The sequence below is a fragment of the Abrus precatorius genome, unplaced genomic scaffold (genome assembly GCF_003935025.1).
Source record: "Abrus precatorius isolate BTA unplaced genomic scaffold, Abrus_2018 Scaffold8, whole genome shotgun sequence".
Lineage (NCBI taxonomy): Eukaryota > Viridiplantae > Streptophyta > Magnoliopsida > Fabales > Fabaceae > Abrus > Abrus precatorius.
This window is the reverse complement of record NW_020874428.1, coordinates 5,453,461-5,472,657: the sequence shown is the minus strand read 5'-3', so window position 1 is coordinate 5,472,657 and position 19,197 is coordinate 5,453,461. Positions and strand designations below refer to the sequence as shown.

General features: G+C 31.6%; 1 non-coding gene across 1 annotated transcript; it reads left to right on the top strand.

Moving 5' to 3' along the window:
• Positions 1–13,982: 13,982 nt before the first annotated feature.
• LOC113848579 lies at positions 13,983–14,089 on the top strand. The gene has a single exon (XR_003501843.1). It is a non-coding gene; the product is annotated as a small nucleolar RNA R71 (small nucleolar RNA).
• The last annotated feature ends 5,108 nt before the right edge of the window (positions 14,090–19,197 follow it).

Sequence of the window (19,197 nt, the reverse complement as noted above, 5' to 3'; positions counted from 1 at the left end):
ACATACTCCTACACCTCCTAAATAAAAAATAAGTAGGTGTAAAAACTATTGTCACGAGTCCTTATTTTCACCTTTAACAAAGCAACTGCTAATGGCAACATTTGCTCATTAGGATCCTTACCTACAATAGCCAAAATTTGTCCACAATAATATCTTTTCAAAAAACAGTCATCCAATCCTATGATTAGTCTACACATTAAAAAACTCTCCTTGCAAGCTTGAAAACAAACATATAGTCTATGAAAAGTGGAGAAAAGTTATCTTGGGACAATTTCACCTTGCTCAATTGCATGACTAATTTGTTCAACTATCAACTTTATAGTTGAACCAGGATTTGACCTTAACATCTCATGACAATAATTATATAACCTTTTATATTGCTCTTTAAAAATCCCATCACCAAGGTCGATTGCTTTCCTCCTTGCTCTTTGTGTTGTTGACTTACTTACTCCAATATTTCACTTTTTTTATATTTTCTTTTTAATGTCATTAACCTTTTATGTTGGGATTTTTTCTTACACTATCTTGTAATTTTTAACTCAACTAAGCTAAATTTAACATCTTCACCCTATACTATTTGTTAAATGTGTGTTAATCAATAATTCTTCTCAATTACCAAGTGTCTTCTCTCGATAACTTTTCAATTACCAAGTGTCTTCTCTCGATAACTTGACATAGAATGCCATCTATTTGCATTCACCTTTATATATCACTCTCACTCTTTAATTATCATTCTTTTGAATCATTAAGTTTCTACCAGAATAAATAACATATGTCTTTACAACTTCTTTAAAATATTCTCTGGATGCAAATAATGTTCCTATTCTCCATTTGTAATGAGTCATTTTTTATGGCAACTTAAATAATTTAAAGTTGTTTCTATCTTTCTCCTCATCAGAATCTACATCAGTCTTCAATCCCTCACTGTTGTAATCCTCATCAACATCAAAAGAGTTATTGCTTGCAACAAATGTCATTGGACTAGCAAAAGTAAAACCAACCTCAAATTGGGATTGAACTTCAAAGTTTTCATAAGAACTGAAATCAATATAAAACTCAATAGGAGTTGTTATTTTCCTTTTTTCTCACTTGTTCTAGTTATTGTTTTTTTTATTTGTACTTGTTGTTTTGCCTTTTTTTTTTCTCACTTATTCTTGCTATTTTGCTTGTTTTCTTCTCATTTGGTCTTGCTGTTTTGCTCTTTTTCTTTTTCTTTTACTTATTCTTGATGTTTTGGCAGGCAATTTCTCTATTTTTTTTTGTCCTTTTTTCTGACTCAATTTATTTTTCTTTTTGCAGACAATTTTTTCTTTCTTTGCTTGGTCTTAATCTCCCTGTTCCATATAAACCTCTTTATCTTCTATATGCCTCTCTTCCTCTTCCACATGTCTCTCTTCTTTTTTCACTTGAACCTCTTCTTGTTCTACTTCAACCTTATCATTCACTTTGAATTTTTTTTTTTTTGCTACTTATTCTCCAAGACCCATCTCCTCAACTTAAACCCCATCAACATTCATGGGATATTCAAGTAATGAAACATTCATACATATCTCAGCTTGTGAAACTACATGTACTATATACAACTTCACTTTTCCATAACACTTCGACACTGTGGCCATCTCCACAGCTCCTTTATCATTTTTTAGTTCCTTATGTCTTTGAGCTCATCTGGATCTGATAAGGCCAACATTAAGACCTTTTTCACCAATCTTGTACCACATATTATCAACTACATCATATTCCAACTCACGTACCCTATCCAAACACTCAAATAAGTTTTTCAAACTTTTCAAACTTACCACCATGATGAACTTCAATGAAGAATTTATCCATTTTCTATTACTCAAAAAAGTTAATAACAACAAAATCTAAATTTTAGAAAGATGAAATCTTTCAAATATTCAACAATGTCCTAACTCCTATAATATCACAAAAACACAAAAATAAAATAAAATAATATACCCAACGCATGCAGAGAATAAATTTTAGAAATAGAAACATACCTTGTAACATTGATATTCGATTCTACTTCAAATTTTTAACCTTTTTTCAATAAGAAACCGTGATAACCCTTGATAAATCGAAACACTTTGCCTTGTGAATTGATTTTCTAATTTTAATCTCTCAAATCCCCTCTATAACACAGTGACTTTTTCCATCCTTGAAATGTGTTTCATGTAACTATAATCTCTACGTGTAGAATGACTTCCAATTGAAGGCTTTTATTTATAGGTTCAGGTAGGATAACATAAGCGTCGTTAATGCCACATAGGATGCCTTTATAACATTCTCTAACGAAGTTCATGGAAAAGACGAACATGGGAAAAAATAAAATTTAGAAGACTTAATTGAACAAAAAAAAAGTTAGAGGACTAAAATGAATTTTATTCTTAAGTTACAGGATGAAAAGAGTAATTTTGTCATAATTTTAAAAAAAGTTAAGGCATTATTCCTTAAAAATAATTTTTTAAGAACTTTTAAAATCGGGTCTATTCGATTTCCTTTTCTAAACGAGAGAAATGACAATAATAATTGAAAAATTCTACAGTCCTCCTTTCTTTTTTCATAAGTAAAATTTTTAAGTCATTCTTTAACTATTGATGTCATGTTCTTTTGATTCAATGGCTAGGATTTAATAACAAAAATTAGAAATTTTTTAGATAATAAAGTATTAACAAAGGACAAAAGAGTAAATGCCAACACACATTCTAATCTTTCTGTTCATTTCGAGACCTCTCTCTCGTCTTTCTGTTTACTCCCACTCCTCTCTCCCCCTTACTTCTTTTTCACTTCATCAACCTCTTCCATTGTCTGCTTTTCTCTTCCACTCCATGATGCACTTCGTCAATCTCTCCTATCATCTATCCCCTCAAAATGTTATCCTTCACATATATCGTAAAATATACAACTTTCTGTATATTCGGACCTCCTCTGAATGCTTTCCTCTTACACCCAGTATTGTGCTTTCTTCTTGCAGCTTTTTCTGTTGTTGAATCATTTATTTCTCCTTGTGGCTAATTTGTTCATTTTTTTCTTCCAATCTACCAAAAGCCTCCTCTTTCTTAGTAATAAAGAGGAATTGTAGTCTCCAATCACAAATCTTTGTAACTTTGAGAGAAATTGCGTGCATGTCTCTCATTGGCATCATAAACCTCAATTTTTAAATCACAAACCTCTCAATTTCTTAGTTTCCTCTACGAGAGAGAGTCTTTTTGAGAGAAAATGTAGCTCTGGTGCATGTCTCTCCTTCTTTTCTCTATTCTATTCCTAAAGTATTTTCTCAATTGGTATTACAAAGTTTTGCTCTCAAAATTATCGAGGAGAAAAGAACATCACTCATTCATCATTTACCTCTTTCTCAATCTTTAACAAAGAGAAAATATAACTTTGACAATCGAATGCATGTTTCTCCTAATGGCTTGATTACAAATCGAAAAGTGATGAAAAGGAAGTGTAGTGCCAACTTACATGCATGACTCTAGCTGACTACATATTATCTTTATCAATTTCAATCTTTAATAAAGAGGGAGTAGTGTAACTTTGAGAACTTGGATACATGCCTCTCTTTCTTACCCTCCATTCCATTACATCACGAGCCAAAGAAAAGTATGGTGTTTTTTGTAAAATGAGTACTACAGAAGAGTTTTGGCTGTCAAGTGTTACAGAGAAAAACTTTATTCAACAATTACTTTTTTATTCTTTAATATCTTATGATCATTTTTAACCGTTAGATTAAAAACATGTTAAATGAATGGTCAGAAAATTTCAAAACTTTACTTATGAAAAATAAGGGACGACTGTAGAATCCTTTTAATAATTAGAATTTTTTTTTTGCCTCACTCAATGATGTTAATAAAAGGACATTACGAATTTTGAATGTCTGCTTGGTGTTAACTTCAAAGTTTTTTTTGGGTCAAACTTTGAAGCTTGAATTGCGAATGAACTTTCATAAAGCACGATTTCTACATTTTCTCCCTCCATTGTTGTCATGTTAGTCGCTGTTCCTGCCTCAAATTCGTCGGCCAACAATGACTCACAACTCACAAATCAATAATAACCAAGAAACAACTCGTTAAGATTTTTCCACATTCGATGCTTCTGATTCACCAGCTGCAGCAGATGATGAGGATCCTAAAGATGAAGAAAATGATGAGGTGAAGGATGAGGAGGTCGATGAATAGTTTTTAGTTTAGGATTTTATTTTTTCATGTACTTTCTAGGACAATACATATACTTTAGAAAAGTAAAAATTTGTTTACTTTTAGTTTATGAAGCACCGACTCCGACACGAACACCAAACACTATACAACATGGACACCTAGACATGACTAATGTTAAAATATAAGACATCGAGACACCACTTATATATAAGATAAAGTTGTTAGACTTTACAATTTTCAGATGATACCCTAACAAAAAATACTAAGTGGCATCATTTCATAATGTAAAAACTTTATCTCTTTACAAAAAGAAAGTTTTAAAATAAAAAGATGAATTAAATCTCTTAAGAATTATGACCTCCTTGATCATCATCATTGAAAAACACAGCCTCTAGCTTTGGTTTGTCAAGTGACAAACTAGCAACTTCAAGCATTCCACTCTCATCTAGTGATCCAAATGCATCTCTAGCTATGTCCCATATTTTTGTTTCCTCTTGTTCATATTGTGGGAAATTTCTCAAAAAAAGACGGAAGTTACTATGAACAAATACTAAATCTTCTAACCTATGTGGTGCCATCTTGTTTCTCTTCATAGAATGAATAAAAGAGTAAGTGCTCCAATTTCTTTCACAACATGAAGAAAAACATAATTATCCGAGTAGCTTAAGGGCAACCTTTTGAAGTATTGGAGCATAAGCACCATAAACAAGCCACTAAGATTTTGCATCCATCTTGCCTCTATCACTTAAAGAATCAATGTCATCAAAACTTTCTCTTCTATCTGAAAAGTTTACAAACTCTACATATCAATAAAATATCTTTTGAAGCATTTCATCCTTTCACGAGTAAGTTTCATGGCTGTAAAGATTATTTAGGAATATAATTTATTACCTTGGTTTAAAGAATGAGCTAAACAATTAAGTGGTGTGCTGCGCTTTGTCTAACGTTCAATTACTATGGAGTGCACAACATTATGAAAGCTTGATTCTTCACTTTCTGCCTTTCTTTCCTATTGATATATGACTTTTCTTACCTTATCAATCATTGGGTTCCACAATTCATACACTAAATGGAGAGATAAAGCTTTTGTATCCCTTTTTCTAAGAACATCATAGATGAGACTAGTGAAAAATAATATATAATCAAACTTGTCCCACCAAACATCATCCAATAATGTATCTTTCACAAATTTAACTTTTTCAACATTATCTTCCTTATAAGAAGACCATTTATCGCTAATAAACTTCTCTTGGAGTCCTTTCTTCAATTGTTTAAATCTCTTAAGCATTACTATAGTAGAGGCAAATTGTGTTCGAGCAATGGAAAACAATTTCAATAAGTTAAATGAGTTGAAAATGGACAACCTCATAGTATGACCCATGGTAAAGCTTTTTATGAACACAACATCTTTCGTTATTGTAGTGATCCAAGAACATTCTTGATAAGTAACATTATATTTTTTATATTCTTAGGTGCACATATATTTTTCAAAACAAGGTTTAGAGTATGTACAACACAAGTAGTTCAATAAATCGAAAGAAAATCAACCTCAATCATTAAACTTGTTTGGTTATAAAATCTTTGTCTTTAATCTCATCCGAGCATTCTATAGCCTTTATAAACATAGGTCCACTCTCTGTTACAACCATAAAATTAATAAAAGGCCTTTTTTAGGGATCACTCCATCCATCACTAACAATGCTAATACATTTTTGACTCCATGTATTTTTTGTTGGCTCCAATAGCCACTCTACATGTCTTTTTTCATTTTGGAACAAGTTTGTTCTTAACTTATTATAGCCCAGAGGCTGATATCCACTTATGTAATTGTTGACAGCAAATGAAAAAGCTTTCTTATAATAAGGATTTCTTGCTAAATGAAAAGGCAATCCCGATAAGTAGAATATCCTATTAATTTCATAATCGAATGTCTCTCTAGCTTGCATATTGAAAGATTTTTCTAGTGGTCCAAATGTTTTTTTCTCTTTTTGAGATCAATACCATCATTGGTGTCCATGGATGATTATTAGAAACCGAAGGCAAAGGAACAAATTTTGCTTTTGACTTTTTTATCTTCAATGTAGCTTCGTTGTCTATCTTTTTTAAATCAACAAGTTTTAAAGGTGTTACCTTTTGGCAACTTCTAACTCTTTTTCCTATAATCTTCAACAAATGTGCCTTCACTCTAGTATAAGATCCATTGAAAGTTAGGTCACAAAATTGCATTTAACATAATAATTTCCACCACCTCTACCCACACTTTTTATCTTTGTAACATAATTTCATAAGGGTTTAGTATCATCATCTTGTAAGAGTTGACTATAAGTACTCATTTCTATAAGATTTAGAGACAATTAATTTAGTTCCTCTTTATTTTCAAATAATACAGAGTACATTAATACAAAAACAAAAAAAAGATGAACAAAACAAATGTTCTTTAACATTAAAAAAAAAAAGATGAAACATGTGCAGAGAAACAAAGATATACAAAGAAAACTTACATGTGCATAGTAAAGATGAAATAAAGATGAACAGAGCAAGAAACAACAAAATAAAAAATAGAATCTAGAACAGAAACATAGCAAGAGGAATACATGAATCAAAAACAAAAACAGAATATGGAACTGAAACATAAATAGAAAAAGAAAAAGAAACACTAAGTCATTAACAAAATAGAAATAAGATCAAACATTCACCAAACAATAGAACAAATGAAATGTATGCTCAGATGAATCAGAACAGAAGTAAAAACAGTAGGAAAAAAATAGAAACCTCAAACAAAATAGAAGACAAAAAAAAAATAGAAATAGAAACAGAAACACTAAAATAGCAACAGAAACATAGGACATAAATCAAAAAAATGAAACAAATATGGATAAAAAATAGAAAACAGAAATGAGAAAGCTTACCAGTAAAAATGACAAAGATAAACGTTGCTGGAGAATGATGAGCGGTGACCAGAAAAGCTTGAACAACAAGCAGAGGAAAAGGAATATGCAGCACAAAGAAGACCAAATGTAGCAGAACAGAAATGAAATGTGAGAAAGAAAGAAGAAAAGAGAGAGTTTTCAGGGGCAGATGAAAAAGATTTTTTAACTTTTATAAGTTTTAACTTCTTCTTTTTTTACTTTAAATTTTTTTTTTTTGGGAATTGAAGTTGTGTCTCCCTTTCCCAACCGTATTATAACCATGTTAGCACCGTGTCACAACTGCATAAATGGTTTTAGATTTTTGAACACTTGTGTAGTAGTGTCAGACATGTGTCAAAGTTGCATCCAGGCAATGTTGGTGTTAAATTCATGTCTGACACCCATACATTTCACCAACTAACAATGTCGATGCTTCACAACTTTTCAATTTAAGATTTTGTTGTAGGCAAATTTTACTATCTTTATTTTGTTTTAAAATAAAAACTTCTATTTTATGATATGCTTACTTCTGTTTAATCAATGTAGTTCGTGCTATCAATTTCATTCTCCATATGCTTTAAGGTAGATTGCATAGACTCCAATTTTATAGCACTTAGTTGTTTTTATAAGAAGAGTGGTTAATTCTTTGTCTTTTAACTCATTCATTTTTATCTTAAAATTCCTACACAATTGAATAAAAACTTTATTTATTATAAATAAATTAATTTACTGAGATCAAATTAAAACTTTTATGAAAAATTATTTATTTTATGTAATTTTTATTTTTTTAAGTACTAATTCACATAAAAAGATTCTAAAATCTAACTATAAATTCACAAACAGCATAAATTTATCACTGACCAATTTGCATCTTCTACATCCTTAAAGAGAAACATTTTGAAGTGGCGCTTTTTTGTAATCTACTATTGCACTTTTGAGAACTTGCAATGGCAGAGATCACAGGAGGATTAGAGCTTGGAGTCGTGGTCACCAAAATATTACCATGCCTTCCTTATATTTTCCAAAGTTGGAGGATGCCTTCACAAAAAATGTTTATGTTTGATAGATTTTTCAAAATATTAAATATAATTAGAAGTCGTTAAAATAAACAATATTATTATAACCTGTTACAACTGGTTGAGTTCTAGTTTATGAGAGATATGATATGCCATGTATTATTAGATTGGTAGATTTTAAAATAAATGCATCCTAAATCTTGTAGAGACCATAGTCGCCAAAATGTGCACCTTAAGGCACCTTAAGACTTGACATTCCAAACTTTGTTATAATACTTTTTTAGTGGTGTTTCAGCTTCACAAACGACTTTCTATCTTTGTTGTTGGCATTTTGTCTTCTTTGACAAATCTCCTCCACCAACATTGAAGGAAGGTGTCATCAAAGGGAGAGACAAGGCTCTAAGAACTAGAAAAGGTGAAGTAAGAGACTTCTACGTCGTGTTCTTTGTACTCTTGCATGAATAAGAAGCTAAGGTTGTTAAAATTGGAGTAAGAGTTTGTGAAAAAGACACAAATGACGGAGACATAGAGAATTCATCTTCTCTTTATAAAAATTTCATTTTCTCCCTATTTCATTTTCTCATGTAGTCTTACTTACCTTTCAAACTCAAAGGGAAGATGGAAAGTTGTCAAGGAAGATGAAATGTCACGTAAGAATACAATTATGGCTCTCTCCGTCTTTCTCCTCTTTATCTCTTTTCTTCACAAACTCTAACTCTAATTTCAACAACCTCAAAATCTCACAAAATTTGAATTTGTCTCTTCAATGATATTATTTAGAGTTTGAAATGTCAAGTTAGAAAAGTGTCTTAAAGTGCACATTCCAATGACTACGATCTCTCAAAAATTTGGGATGCTTCCACCTTAAAATCTACAAATCTAACAATGTCATATGACATACCATATTTCTTTGAATCTGGAACTCAATTGTTTATAATTTTTATTAATAATATTGATTATTATAAAAAAATGGCAGTGGCGATTTTTAAAGACTGAACAATTAGTTAAAAGGAAAAAGTCTTCGGTGGTGAGTTTTGGAAGACAAAAAAATATTTTTTTATGCATTTAAAAATTATAATTGACGAGTGTTTTTTTTAAAAAAAAGTTATATACAAATCAAACCCTAAAATTGTTAGTGGCGAATTTTAAAAAAAAAACATTTTTTTGCTAGCAAAAAGTTGTCATTTGCATATTTTGAAAAGAAAAATCATTATTGGTGTTTTAGAAATCTTGATCTATAAATAGGCATTTGTCATTTGTAGTAAATTGCATCTGAAGTTGTCTATTTCTCTAAAACTTACCATTTCATTCTTCATATCTTCTTTTTTATAGTTGAAGAGAAAAAAAAAAGAGTGCAAATATAATAGTCTACTTTAATGATGAGATTATTGCAAATACAAGTGAAGGTGTGAGATTTACATGTGAAGTAACTTGTATGCATATTCCTTACAATATATCATATGAAGAACTAAAATATTAGCTTTGTTAATATATTAAAGTAGGATAGTATAACTTACAAGTGTCAAATATATATTTTTGGAAGTTTCATACAATATCAAGGAATTGAATAAGGAATGATATTGATATTCAACAAATATTTTGAATCCATCACGAATGTCATGTCTTAGCTCCTACCATTGAGTTATAAGTTATAACAATCAGTGCATATGAAGGTGTGATGAGGAGGAAAAAGTCTATACGAGCATAGTAATGATGAGGACTCTCATTTATCAAATCTAGTGATTGGAAAACATCCATTTTTGCGGCCATATTTCATGCGTACTTTAGATTTTAATGCTATGTAAGCACCTTAATTTCTAAAGTATGTTAACTTAGGTATGTAACGCTCCGAATTTTGTAATATAGTTTGATTATTAATATAAGTGTTTGCGTTGACTTTTTCGTGTTGTGTATTTATAATATATGTGTGAATGGATGTTAGAGTGTGTACTTGATTGCATGATGATGATGTCAATGTGTATGAATGCATATGAATGAGTATAATTGTATTTGTATATGATTGGACTGAAAAACAGATTAAGGGTGTAATTTTGGGGCATTCTCGCTATAGCAAGAGGGCCTTGGGAGGAAGGCGTGAAATTGTCGCATTTTTGCTGCAATAAGAGGTCTCTCGCTGTAGCGACAAAGCGACGGTTTGGGATGCATTTTTGTGTGCAGTCTCATTGTAGCGATAGTGGGTATCGCTGTAGCGAGAGTGTCGTGACTAGAAAGGAATTTAAAGGGGTTAGGGTTTGGAGAAGTTTCATTTCTCACTTTCCCTTCAAGATTTTTTTGATTCCCTCACTCTCAAATCCTATTTCACCGGTTAAATTTTCTTCAAAGTCGTTCGTGAGCTAGATTGAAGGTTGGATTTGTGTTGGGAACGCTTGGAGGTGAGTTTCCACGGTTAGGGTTTATGATTTCTCGTCCTCACTCACTGTTTTCTCAGTTCTCCTTGGGTTTTCATGGGGTTCTTCCCTGTATTTAGGACAAAGTTTGTGTGGAGGAGTGTCTACCTTGTTGTTGGTGTGTGGGTCTTTAATTCAAGGTAAAAGGGGAACTCTACCCTATCTTATTTTGCTTGAAAACCTGTTTATTTACTATGTTTTGTAATGTTGTTGAGATAGAATGTGTGGACAGATGCATTTTGATAGATAATGTGTGATGGGTATGATTATGATAATTTGAAAGTTGACTTTTTGATTGAATTTTTATGAAGAATTGATGGTTGAATATGTGGTGTGTAAAAACTGATTACTGGGTAAGTGTACCCGTTGTCAGAGTAATATTATGACAAATAGAGTACCAAGTGTCGTATCCACAAGGACTGTTATTAAGAATTACTTCCTTAAATACGCAATTGTTAATGAATATGAGAAATAAATTTTTGTTGATAAAATTACTAAAAATAGAAGAATAATAAATTAAAAGGAACATATTTCTTATGATAATAAATTATAGAAAAGTATGACTAAAGGTATTAAAGGGGAAAAGTACATCTTCTCGTAGAAATTTAAATTCTCACGCACGTTAAAAGTACACGGCCATTTACTTTGGCCGTGTACATCTCTGGACTCTAAAAATTGCACTTCACAGCTTTCTTGAAAAGTACACGGTTATGTACTTTGGCCGTGTATATCTTTGGTATTTAAAAATTGCACTTCACAGCTTTCTTGAAAAGTACACGCCCATGTACTTTGACTGTGTACATCTCTGGTTATGATTATACACTTCAATTGACGCGACCAGTGAGATACACGCTCATATATACAAGCGTGTACTTGCCCATGTATATCTCTGGTTCTTTGTGTGTTTCAATTCCCAATATCTTTTAAGCTCTTTTTTTTTTCTGAAATATGAATAAAATGAAATTAATAATAGTAAATTTTCTCAATGAATAGCTTAAAACTCTCAATTATCATTCATGAATTACAATGTAGGATCAAGTATAAAAAGCATTTATCAAATTCCCCCGAACTTGATCGATTGCTTGTCCCCAAGCAAAGAAATGGATCAATTTTACCCTTGACAACAAAGAATCAAATTCCTGAATTTTTTATTATTGTTATTTTTATTTTATTTTTCAAATTTTTAGAGGGACAGTAGTTCTTAAACATCAAATTATGCCTTCTTTTTGCTTTCAACCTTTGTAACTTCAGACAGAACTGAATAAGGACCTTTCTACCATTAGCTCTTAAAATTCAATTCAAAACTTTGAATCCTTCCACAAGGTGTTGTTTAATTCTCTTTACTTTGAGCCATGATCGACTAACAGGTGCATTTTATGCTCCATCCCAGTTAACACAAGGTATTAATGGAAATTCCACCCCTTGCTTTCCACATCGGTACCTCAAACAATTTCGGGGTTCTAGGATGTGGTATTCGGAGGTTGCCTGCAATCCACATTCAACTAGATATGCTTCTATGGCATGCTCTTTTTTTTATTTTTGAGCAGAGCCCTAATTTTTTTTTTTTTCAGATTTTCCTGATTTTATTAATTTTAAACATTTTAAAACAATTTGGCATAGATTCAAGGTCCTCAATTTAGAAAAGTCTAATGATACTTCAATCGAGAAACAATTAAAAACACAATTCGAATAACCAGAATAACTGCATATGATGTTTATTTATTAATTATATTTTTAGGAATATCATCTCTAATGCAGCAGTAAAATTGACTCAATATTGCTCGAGAATAAAACAACAATTCAGTTCAAACATCTATAATTATCCACCCCACGCTATAAGATTTGCATTGTCCTCAATCAAATATAAAAATTAAAGTGCAACTGAAACTTTCCTAAAAAGTAAATAAATAAGCAAAGAGTCGTGGGAAGTAAAGCTAATATGAGATTTAATTGGAGAGGAAACATTATTAAAATTGATTTATAAGGAGATTTAACTCAATTTAGAATGACAAGAGGAGTAGAACGACCAAAATAATGCGATAAAGAAACAGAAGCAATAAACAGACAAAAGCAATTTAAATCCTAAAAATAACATAAGTAAGAAAATTCAACAACTAAGACTATCCTAATTGCAGACTAAACTATTGCACTAGCATCATCTGAGTCTTCATCATCTATACTAAGAAAGTGGTCAGAAGGAGATGAGGTTCATGCTGGGGGTGAGGACGCTTATTCAAAATATAAATAAATGAGCAAATAAATAACTAAATTAAAATAAACTAAACCTACCTAACCCAAACTATTCAATGTAATTCAACATTCAACATGGAAGAGTTTAAACTCCTCATTTGCAAAAGTTTGCAGTTGACCCACTGGTACAGTTTCAGCCTATGTTCATTCACCTTAAAATTTCCTTTTTGTGGATGAGTTAATTCAATTATACCACAAGGAAATACCTTATGCACAGTAAAAGGTCCAGAGCAACGAGATTTGAGTTTAACTGGGAATAATTTGAGGCGAGAGTTGTTCAACAGTACTACTAAATCACCTTTTTGAAATAGTTTACCTCCCTTGATTTTTTTATGATGGTAGACCTTCAATTTTTCATCTGGTGGTTCATTAATGGATGGGTTGAGTTGCTTCTTTGATTTCCACTCCAAAATTTCAAAGCCCCTCTTTCTCCATAATGGCTTAGTGGCTTCTAAATGACACCACTGTTCTTGAGTTAGCAAGCTCATACCATCTTACTCTCCTTCATGAACTAAGCTTCTTTTCAATGGGTTTGAAATCAAAAATTTCTGTGCACAATCAGAAACATAATCATTAATTATAGAAATTTGACCTAACTAAATTTCTAGATTATAGATAGAGGCTTGTTGATTTCTTAGTGCTGTCTCGATAGATTGGAATCGAGATTCTGAAGTTTGAATGAATTTGGTCATCAACTCCTCAAGGTTTGACTTCTTTTCAGCTAGGGGTGGTAGTTGATGTGGGGCTTGTTGATATCCTGAGGGTGTGTTGTTCCGCATTGGCTGTTGGTTGTTGTTCCATGGTGGGTTTGCATAGTTCCTCCAGCCCAGATTATTTATGCCATTATAATTTTGGTACGGTGGTCTGTTTCCTATCACACTGGCATGTTCTTCCTGAATAGCTTGACACTCATGATTAGGGTGGCCTCCTCCACAAATATCACATCTCATCACCGGAGCAACTGGATGGTTAACAGATAAACTATCAATCTTCTTCCCTAAGGCTTCAACTTGCATTGCCAAGGATATTACTGCATCAAGACTATAAATTCCAGCAGATTTCGCAGGTTTGGATCGAGTGGAGCTCCATTGATAGCTGTTCATTGCCATTTTTTCAAACAGTTCTTGTGCAGCCCTTGGTGTCTTGCTATTCAAAGTGCCCCCAGTTGCAGCATCTATCATTTGTCTTGTGGCTGGGTTCAACCCATTGTAGAAGGTTTGCACTTGAAGCCAGTCTGAAATCCCATGATGTGGGCACTTCCGTAGTAATTCCTTAAACCTCTCCCATGTATCATATAAAGTTTCTGACTCCAATTGGTAGAAGGAAGAGATATCATTCCTCATCTTTGCAGTTTTTGCGGGAGAAAAATATTTTGCCAAGAATTTTTCTGCCATAACCTCCCATGAAGTGATAGATCCTCGTGGGAGAGAGTTCAATCATTGTTTTGCTATGCTCCTGAGAGAAAATGGGAATAACCTCAAGTGGATTGCATCATCAGTAGCTTCATTAATCTTGAAAGTATCACAAATCTCCAGAAAATTTGCAATGTGAGCATTGGGGTCTTCATCTTGTAACCCATCAAATTGGACAAATTGCTGAACCATCTGAATAACATTGGGCTTTATTTCAAAATTTTCCTGCACATCCGGACGGACAATGCTAGATTCTATTCCAGTTAATGATGGACGAGCATAATCGGACATGGTCCTTGGTTGATCTTCATTGTTCGTCATTCCTTCCATGTGGTTTTGTGTGTTTTCCTTCTGTACTAACAGTCGTCTTTCTTTTCAAATTTTTTGCAAAGTTCTCTCTATCTCTGGGTCAAGTTCGAATAATATAGCAGGGTTCTGGTTATGCACCAGGAAAATCAGCTCCTAAAAAATAATAAAAGTAAATAATAATAATAATAATAATAATAATAATAATAATAATAAATAAATAAATAAACAAATAAATAAAAATAGAAAATTTAATTTAAGATTAAAGAAATAAAGAAAATTAGTAAAGACGTAATCAAAGAAATCCTAAATAACTAGTCTTCGGCAATGGCGCCAAAAACTTGGTGTGTAAAAATTAATTACTGAGCAAGTGTACCTGTTGTCAGAATAATATTATGACAAATAGAGTACCAAGTGTCGTATCCACAAGGACTGTTATTAAGAATTACTTCCTTAATTACGCAATTGTTAATGAATATGATAAATAAATTTTTGTTGATAAAATTACTAAAAATAGAAGAATAATAAATTAAAAGGAACATATTTCTTATGATAATAAATTATAGAAAAGTATGACTAAAGGTATTCAAGGGGAGAAGGCGAGTATCTAGACTATAAATCCTCCTAAGTGTCCAAATAACTAAAATTATTCTTCAACTACTTAGTTCCAAACCCTTATCGCTGCAGGAAATTCTGAATTAAATCAATACGTTTCTCAAGGATAATGATTCCTAACCCTCGGTTGATCAATCAGAATCTCTTCCTTAATTAATACCCCTAGGTTGCATTAAGTTCATTATGAATTCCATAATTAGGGTTAATCCTAATACAGAAAACTTACGTCTTTCTATCTCTAGAAATACATTCAAGTCTTTTTAATTGAGCAATGTTAATTTCATGCAGGAATTTTACTCAAATTCAAACAAGAAAACAAGATTGAAGACAATTGATACTACTCAATTAAACCCAAGAGAAAAGAACATGAAATAGCATTAAAAGAATTCCAAAAAATTTGGTCAATTAGGATTCATTACGTCTAGATACTCAAAGGAAAATTAGAACCTAAACATCTTTAAACTAAAATTACAAAAGAGATGAATAAAAGTGCTTGATCCCTTCCTCCAGCCGTCTCTGAGTCTTTTTTTCTCCTCAAAACCGTGTCCCCTAGGTTTCTGTACCAATTTCTCTTTTATATGAGTGGCCCAAGGGCTCATCTTCTCGCAGAAATTTAAATTCTGACGCACGTTAAAAGTACACGGCCATGTACTTTAACCGTGTACATCTCTGGTTTTGATGATACACTTCAATTGACGCGACCAGTGAGATACACGCTTATATACACGGGCGTATACTTGTCCATGTATATCTCTAGTTCTTTGTGTGTTTCAATTTCTAATATCTTTTCAGCTCTTTTTTTTTCTGAAATATAAATAAAATGAAATTAATAATAGTAAATTTTCTCAATGAATAGCTTAAAACTCTTAATTATCATTCATGAATTACAATGTAGGATCAAGTATAGAAAGCATTTATCAATATGGATGACGTGTTGAAATGTTGTGTATGGAATTGGCATGTGGGTCATGTGTGGTAAATGAATGTGGACACTTGCGTCGTGTGTGTGAATGACTATGGACCTATGTGTTGTGTAATGTTAATGACTATGGATATTGTGTGAAATTGGAATGTGTGTGAATGGGGCGTGTAAATGCCGTTGTAATGATGCTATAAATGGTTCAGTGATACACTAGAGGTGTGGAAGATGGGAACAGTAGAAATATCTTGGAAAAGAGAGAGTGATGGTGACACCAACAGTAAGCGTGGGTGTACCACAGGTCACACACTCTCTTCCTGACTAGACCGTTGACCACTACCTTTGCTAAGCGACCTGTGATTGCCCACGCGGTATCCGTGAGGCAGGGGTAATCAGCGACCATTCATGGTGTGAAACTGTAATCACAGTACCACAGTGAGCATGGCTAGGTGCAGTGAGTGCACATGTGTAAATTGTTTGGTGCCTTGAGTGCATCGATTTTGAACTGAACTGAAATGTTTGCGATGTAATTGTGATTACCTAAACCTGAGTAAAATATATTAGAACATCTATAGATATGCAAGGTGAGTCTTTATGTTATGCATGTGTGTGAGATAGTGTAGAGGACTCGCCCTTACATTTATTTTTCATGTGACCAAGACGATCAGCACTGGACTCAGCGAAAGAAAGATGAACTGTTATAGGACTTAGATTATATTCTAAAATTATGATGTAACTAAATTAGTTCTGTAACATTCTTTGATATAAATTTGTAATCCTTTGTTGTTTTGAACTATTTTATGAAATTCTATGATGAGACTTTTTTTTTAAATAAAAATTTTATTACTCTTATTTTGCGAAATTATTACTTGAAAATTAAATTAAAGTGTTACAAGGTATCTGACGTGTTATATTATATTTATACTCATAAATTTATCTTTAATTGTTTGAACGAGTTTTTATTTATTTGTGTTTGATAGGTCATTGTAAAGTAGACGGAGAATTGTATGTTGGAATGCAATTTAATGACAAAGAAATTGTTATACGAATAATTAAGCATTACAATATATCGAAAGGAGTGGACTGAAAAATCTTTAAGTATGAACCAAATACGTTTTATTGTAAATGTGTTACCTATGACATAGATTATGAATGACCTGTTTGGGCTAGTTTGAGGAAAAAAACAAGTATAGGCACCTACAAATTGTTTTAGCATTATGTCGTGAACCACATCTAGATCTCTATACATAAGGGTAAGGGATGTTGAACTCCAAGTATGCATTCCAATTTTATTGACACTCACCAACAACTATATGAATTTTTCATGTACTACTAAATTGTTTTTATTTGACATTAGAACATGCACCAACAAAGAAGGCACATATTTATAAGCATGTTGTGCAAACCTAATTTTTGAATTAGCAAGAAGTCAACTAAAATGTTATATGATCTACTTTAATCTTATTTTTGAATCTTCAATATCTTTTGATTTGGGCTGACAACTTAGTAACTATTCACATATATTCAGCAATGCTACTATATTCAAATTAATAGAACCAATCACTGATAGACTAATGATTCACAGTTCAAGTAATATAGCAATATCTTCTAATGTTACTATACTCTTTCCACAAGAAATATGAAATATAAGGATTTTTGACTTCTAACATTCAACAAGTGCATTTACAAGACAATCGTTTATATGTATTTGACATATTTATTCAACATGATCAAGTCTATGAATATTATTTATTTTAGGCCAAGGTGACATTATCGATAAGTAACAAGATCGTACTATTTTCATTAACTGAAACAAAAAATTATTAATTAATCACTAAACTATGATATATATATATATATATATATATATATATATAATTATATTTTCATGAATTCAAAAAAACAAATTATTTTATTTAATTATAACTACACAAATTTAAAAAATTATTTATTCATTCCTTTTTATTAATCGCAATTACTTAAAACACTTAATTTTAATTCTTGTTTATAACCTTTATATTAAATAACTTTACCAAAACACATTAAATAATACAATTTATTATATTAATTTATAATTAAAGTAATTAGCAAAATCAAAAACTATTTTATACTTATTATTTATAATATTAATTTTGTTAAAAATTATTATTTTATATTATACATTTCTTAATATTAACTTTTCAATATTTAAGAAAATTAATAAATCTTTTTTTAATTTATTATAATGTTAATTAAAAATTTAAATTATTAATAACAAAAATAAAAAATAATTACTTACATTTTGAATACGTAATAATTTTGAAATGTACTTGTGTGAATACATACTTGTATCAGGAATCATATTGATCAATTTTTTAAAGCACATGTTTTTTTAAATTAATCTAACTCTTTTACTTATTTCTTCTATAATTTTTATTTCACTCTCTTGCTAGTCTCCTTCACAATTATTCTTTTGGTTTTCTCTTCCAGCAACCCTCACAATCCACGCACCTAAAAAATGGCCAGTGGCAACTTTTCGAGAGGCCTAAATAGCTTCCTTCTTCCCTGCTCATCATGTGACACTGCTGTGTTAATAAAACTCGTTAGTGGCGATTTTTCACCGTGCCAGGTGGTGAGACAACACGTTCAGTGCACCAAAGAATGCATAGTGAAGTAAAACTTGCCACTAGCAATTTTTCTACTCCGGGATGACACTATTCCCATGCTACAAATACTATTCATGGCATCTTTCAACTCGGATTAGGAAAAAATCGTCGCCAACAATTTTTTAAAGTCATATTTGCATAAAATTGTCAAAAATACCATATTACTGTAATTATATAACTCAAATTCTATATTTAAATTAATAATCCTCAAACAGTCACATTTTTTTATGGAAGAAATTTTTCCATGATCACGACCAATAGTAACATGCAATGTAAGTATTTTTTTTTAAAAATCTAACGGTACTTGGATGCCCCGTTTAACATAAATAAGGAGCATCGTAGACTGGTTATGTATAACCATATTCTGTAGAAGAATTTAAAATTTGAAGTGTTTGACGAATATGTTGGCAGCAATAACAAATCGTCTACGACTAAATATCAGGGTATGAAAAATATATGATCTAGCGTTTCGCCTCAAGTACAGGTTAAAGCACCACACTAAACTGTCGTTAGCAAGAATAAAGGGGAAGGGGGGTTATGGCAACAAAATGCACAAG